Here is a 6,253-nt window from a genome sequence, read left to right as displayed (position 1 = left end):
GTATATCTCTTCCCCAATTATTGTAGTTGTAGATTTGTTTGTTTGTTTTGAGACAGAGTCTCGCTCTGCCACCCAGGCTGGAGTGCAGTGGCATAATCTTGGCTCACTGCAACTTCTGCCTTCCGGATTCAAGCAATTCTTCTGCCTCAGCCTACCCAGTAGCTGGGATTACAGGCACACACCACCATGCCCAGCACTTTTTTTTTTTTTTTTGTATTTTTAGTACAGTTGGGGTTTCATCATGTTGGCCAGTCTAGTCTCGAACTCCTGACCTTGTAATCCACCCACCTCGGCCTCCCTAAGTGCTGGGATTACAGACGTGAGCCACCGCATCCACCCTGTAGCTGTAGTTTTTTAACAGTTTTGACTTTTAACCTCCATGCTAAAAATATTATTGATTTACACACCATCATTATAGTATTAGAATATTCTAAATTTGACTCTTGCTTACTTTTATAGTGAATTTTACACTGGGCAGGTGTCCTCACAGAAGTATTTCTTGTGTACAATTGTGGTGGTCTTTGTGCAAGGTTGTAATTTTTGCAGAGTATTTTGTGATGTCTTGTTATTATACATTCATATATGAGAACCATCTCTTCATGGCCTTCTCAGCTCTATTTTTCAGAGTATTTAATGCATATGACTCTATTTTGATTCTGAAAATTTCCATAGAGCTTAATTAATTTCTTTTCATGGTGTTGAAATTCCTTGATACTTCATAATCCTGGTATGTTGGCATTATGTACATTTGAAAAAGCAGCCAGCTCTTTTGGACTTTACAGGTGTTCTTTGGCATGGAGAGAACTTCACTATTCAGTCTAGCCTGGGATTCTGAATGGGCAGGCGTAGTTTGCTGTTACTTCTCTATTTGGACTGGGCTTTTGTTCTGACATCAGATGGGGCTGCTAACTGGGCTGCACTTTCTGTGTAACTACCGGCTAGGCACTTCAGTTAGAGAGAACTGATGGAAAGGCATTGCTATTATCTATGACCAGGCAGGTTTGTAGACTGTATTTCCTGGCCAGGTAGTACTGCTGTTTGCGTTCTTCCATCAGACAGGGCTGTGCACTGGGCCCCGTGTTTAAGCAGAGTTGTTGCTTGGAACAGACATTAACAGAGCCTATGAGCCATAGAAGTGCATAGTTGAAATTTGCCTGACTTTCTGGGTAAAAGCTTAAGATGAGCTCTGAGGCTGGGTCAAGTTGCTGTTATGACTTCCAGATTGGGTAGGGCCAGGCCCTGTGCTCTGCAGAAATGTGCAAGTTTTTGTTTGCCTGGGCAAGTTTTTATTTCTCCTTTGTTTCTAAAGAATAGCTTTTATGGATAAGGTATTCTTGGTTAAATTTTTTTCCTTTCAGCACTTTCAATATATCATCCCACTCCCTCCTGGCCTGGAAGGTTTCCATGGAGATGTCAGCTGCCAGGTATATTGCAGCTCTCTTAAGTTATTTGCTTATTTTCTCTTGCTGCTTTCAGGATGCTCTCTTTGTCCTTGACCTTTGAGAGTTTGATTATAAATATGTCTTAGGTTAGTGTTAGCCTTTCAATTTTCTCTGTATGTTTCAAGGCTGTCTTGGTTATCCTAGATCCTTTACATTTCCATATGACTTTTAGAATCAGTTTATTAATTTCTAAAAAGAAATTAGGTGATTCCAATTGAGCTTGCATTAAATCTACAGATCAACTTAAAAAGAATTGATATTTTAACATTATTAAGTTTTTCAACCTGTGAATAAGATATAACTCACCCTTTCTAAATGTCTTCTTTAATCTTCCTCAGCAATATTTTGTAGTACATAAGTTATTCACATCTTTTATAGCACTTATCTCTAAGCAGAACATATTTTGATGTCATTATAATATTTTTAAAATTAAATTTCCAACTTTTTGTTGCTAGCATATAATATGCAAATGATTTTTGTATAGTATTCTGCACCTTTCTAAACTCACTAATTAGTTCTATTAGTTTTTTGTAGATTCCATTGGATTTTCTACACCAAAAATTATGCTATCTTCAAATGAAGACAATTTTAGTTCTTTATTTCCATTCTAGATGCCTTTTGTTCCTTTTTCTTGCATGATTTATTGTTAAAGCCTCTAGTACAATGTTCAATAGAAGTAATGAAAGCAGATGACCTTATCTCTTTTCCTTTCCTTAGGAAAAAGAATTCAGTCTTTCACAACTAAATATAAACTTAGCTATAGTTTTTCATTTATGCCCTTTATCAGGTTTAGGAAGTTCCATTCCGCTTTTAGTTTGCTGACAGTTTTTATCAGGAATGAATACTGGATTTTGTCAAATGTGTTATCTGTATCTATTAAGATCATTATGAATTTTTTAAAACAATAAACATACTGAATTACATTCATTGATTTTTTTCAATGTTAAAGCAATCCTGTATTTCTGAAATAAATCTCACTTAGTCATAATATATTATCTTTTTGGTATTTTGCTAGATTTAATTTTATCTATGTTCATGTGCAGGGGTCAACATACCATGGCCCACATGCTAAATTAAGCTTGTAGTTCATTTTTGTATGGCTTATGAGCTTAAAAAGGTTTTTACATTCTAAAGTATTCAAGAAGAAGAGAATGAAAGAGGAGGAGAAAGACCATGAGAAAGAGAAGAGGGGAAGAAGGAGGAAAAGAAAGAGAAGAGAAAGAGGCAAAAGAAGATGAAGATGAAGAAAAAGAGGAAGAGGAAGAGGAGGAGGAGGAAGAAGAAGAAGAAGAAGAAGAAGACGACGACGATGAAGAGGAGGAGGAGGAGGAAGGGGAAGAGGGAGGGATGGGGAGGGGAAGGGGGAAAGGGAGGGGGAGGGGGATAGAGGAAGATGATGACTGTAAATAGCCTGCAAAGCCTAAAATACTTATCAAACCTTTTATAGAAAATATTTGCTGACCCTTGTTCATAAGGACTATTGGTCCATAATTTTATTGGTATGCATTATCATTGTCTTATTTTAGTATCAGGGTAATGCTGGCCTCATAGAATGAATCAAAAAGTATTTCCATCTCTTCGATTTTTTTGGAAGAGTTAGTATAGAATTAATATTATTTTTCCTTAAATGTTTAATAGAATTCACCATGAAGCCGGGAGTTTTCTTTGTGGGAATGATTTTAATTAAAATTTCAATTTCCTTAATACATAAATAACCATGTTAACTATTTGTTCTTTCATGAGCTTTGGTAGGTGTGTCTTTCAAGGAATCTGCCCTTTTCATGTCATTGAATTTATTGACATAATGTTTTCTTCACAACATTTTCTTCTCGTTATTTTAATGCTTGTAATACTATCAGCTCTCTCATTCCCAACATTGGTAACATTTTTCCCTGAGAAATTTGGATAGAGGTTTATTAATAGTATTGATCTCAAAGAACCAGCATTTGGTTGCAGTGATTGTATCTATTGATTTCTTCTGTTCTCTATTTTATTGACTCTCCTTTGATCTTTATTATCTTCTTTCTCATGACTAGTTTGTTTTTAATTTCCTCTTTCATCTCTAGATTCATAAGGAAGAAGCTAATGTCATGATTTGAGATCTTCCTTCTTTTCTATAACACATAGGCTTTTAGCGTTATAAATTTCCTTTAATTTAAATGTCACTGTTCTAGTGACATTCTATAAATTCTGCCATGTTTTTCATTTTCATTCGGGCAAAATGTTTTTTAAATATGCTTTTGATTTCTTTTTTGATTCATGAATGTTTACAAGCATGTTACTTAGTTAATGGATGTTTGGGGACTTTCTAGAGATATTACTGTTATTGATTATTAACTTAATTCCATACTATGGAGCAATTCTCCGGACCCTTCCTTAACTCTTTGTTTTGTTTTTTTGGTTTTTTGGGGGGCCGGGGGACGGAGTCTCGCTCTGTCGCCCAGGCTGGAGTGCAGTGACGCGATCTCGGCTCACTGCAAGCTCCGCCTCCTGGGTTCACACCATTCTGGCTAATTTTTTGTATTTTTAGTAGAGACGGGGTTTCACCGTGTTAGCCAGGGTGGTCTCGATCTCCTGACCTCGTGATCCGCCTGCCTCGGTCTCCCAAAGTGCTGGGATTATAGGCGTGAGCCACCGCGCCCAGCCTTTCCTTAACTCTTTGAAAGCAGCATCATTGGAGAAGGCAAATTCCTTATACAGTAGTCCACAAGTTCTGGGAAAGTAGGCATAAAAGAGATCGGAAGAGTTAATTTTTAACAGTAGCTGTTCTGCACCCACCTATTTTCACCAGCCTTTTGCCCCAGCTGGAGTTTAGCCTTATCCCAATAATATGCTGTGGGCACCAAGCAATTTGAGCTACTGCTTCTGATTTATGTTTCACAGTGGCAGTGAAGCAAGTGGCAGTCTTCTTTGTAACTTAGTGTATAGACAAAAGCGCAAGTTAAAATCTGTCCCCCAAACCTATCCATCCTCTTTCAAGCCAGCTATTCTAGAATGCCACCACTCCCTAATTCTCACTCTACACAACACACACACACACACACGCATACACACACACACACGTGCGCACACGCGCGCGCGCACACACACACACCAGTCTTTAACATCCTCAGTGGTATATTATGGTTTTTATATTAATTTCTTAGGCCTGTGCTTTTTTCTTTCTCTAGTGTGGATTTTATTAGAGGGAGCTAGCAATCCCTCTAGTTTCACCACCTTATAAGGAAATATAGCCCATGGCATGTAGTATTCCTCCACATATTCCAATAAATATTTATAGAATGGCTATTATGTTTCAGGCACTGTTCTATATGCTGAAGATAGCAGAAGTGAACAAAGCAGACAAAAGTTACTGTTCTCATGGAGCTTACACTCTAGTGAGGCAGACAGATAATAAGCAAGTAAAATCTAGTGTTTGTCAGATGGTAATAAGCATTGTGGGGTTGGGAATGGCGCTTCTGAATTAAAATAAGGTAGTTGAGGAAAACATCATCATTTAGCAGATGACTATGAGTAGAAGCTTGAAGTTGGTGATGAAGGGAGCCTCACACGTATCTGAGGGTCTTCCACACCAGAAGGGTCATGAGGGCAAAACCTTCAGCAGGATATTGATTGGTAATTGAAGAACAGCAGGGAGACCTCTGTGTCTGAGCAGAGGAGTAACAGAAAAGGTCAGAAAGATATTATCATGTAGGGTCATTGGACAGACTTTGCCTCTTACTCTGAGAGAGGTGGGAAGCCACTAGAGGATTTTGAGTGGAAAAGTGACATAATGTTCACTTTTGAGAATAGGGTTGAGGGTGGAGCAAGGGCACTTGTAAAAAGACCAATTAGGAATCTATTGCAGTAACCCCAGTGAGGCATATGACTGTGACTGGTACCAAAGTATTGAGAAATAGTCAAACTCTGGATACTTTTTAAAGGTAGAGCTGACAAGCTTTGCTCATAGATTGAATGTGTGGGTAGTGTGCAAGAGAGGGGTCATCAATATATCCAAAATGTCTGACTCATAAAAACAGACAGATGCACAAGATGGTGGTACAAGTTTTGGACAAGGAGTAGATTCACATTCAATTTGTAATGTGCTAAGTTTGTATTGTCTATACATTATCAGCATGGAGATGTGAGGGAGCAAGCTGACATAAGAGCCTGGAAGTCGAGGAAGAAATCCAGGCTGGAGCTATAAACATGTGTTGTCAACACCTAGATGGCATTTAATGCATTGAGTCTGGATGAGTGAATTTAGGTCAAGGAAGAACTCTTCTGGAACACTCCAACATTTAGAGGTCAAAGAGTTAGGAAGACATAGCAAAGAAGATTGAGGTGAAACAGCCAATGAAGTTGGAAGAAAGTCTGAACACCAAGTGAGGAAAATGTTTCAAGGAAAAGAGAGTGATCAATTGTGTCAAATGCTACCGAGAGAACTCAGATAAGCTGTAGACTAAGAATCCACTATTGGATTTTGCAGTGTGAAAGTTGTTGGTAATCTTGACTACAGCAGTTTAACCCCCTGAGTCTTTATTTGTTATTTGCCTAACTTGTTCTGTTAATGAGGTAAAGATGTTTTAAAATCTCCAGTTTGGCTGAGCGTGGTGACTCACACCTGTAATCCCAACACTTTGGGAGGCAGAAGTGAGCGGATCACGAGGTCAGGAGTTTGAAGCCAACCTGGCCAACGTGGTGAAACCCCGTCTCTACTAAAAATACAAAAATTAGCTGGGCGTCGTGGCATGTGCCTGTAATCCCAGCTACTCAGGAGGCTGAGGCAGGAGAATCACTTGAACCAGGGAGTCGGAGCTTGCAGTGAGCCG

This window comes from Chlorocebus sabaeus, chromosome 7 (genome assembly GCF_047675955.1).
Source record: "Chlorocebus sabaeus isolate Y175 chromosome 7, mChlSab1.0.hap1, whole genome shotgun sequence".
Taxonomy (NCBI): Eukaryota; Metazoa; Chordata; class Mammalia; order Primates; family Cercopithecidae; genus Chlorocebus; species Chlorocebus sabaeus.
This window is presented reverse-complemented; position numbering follows the sequence as displayed.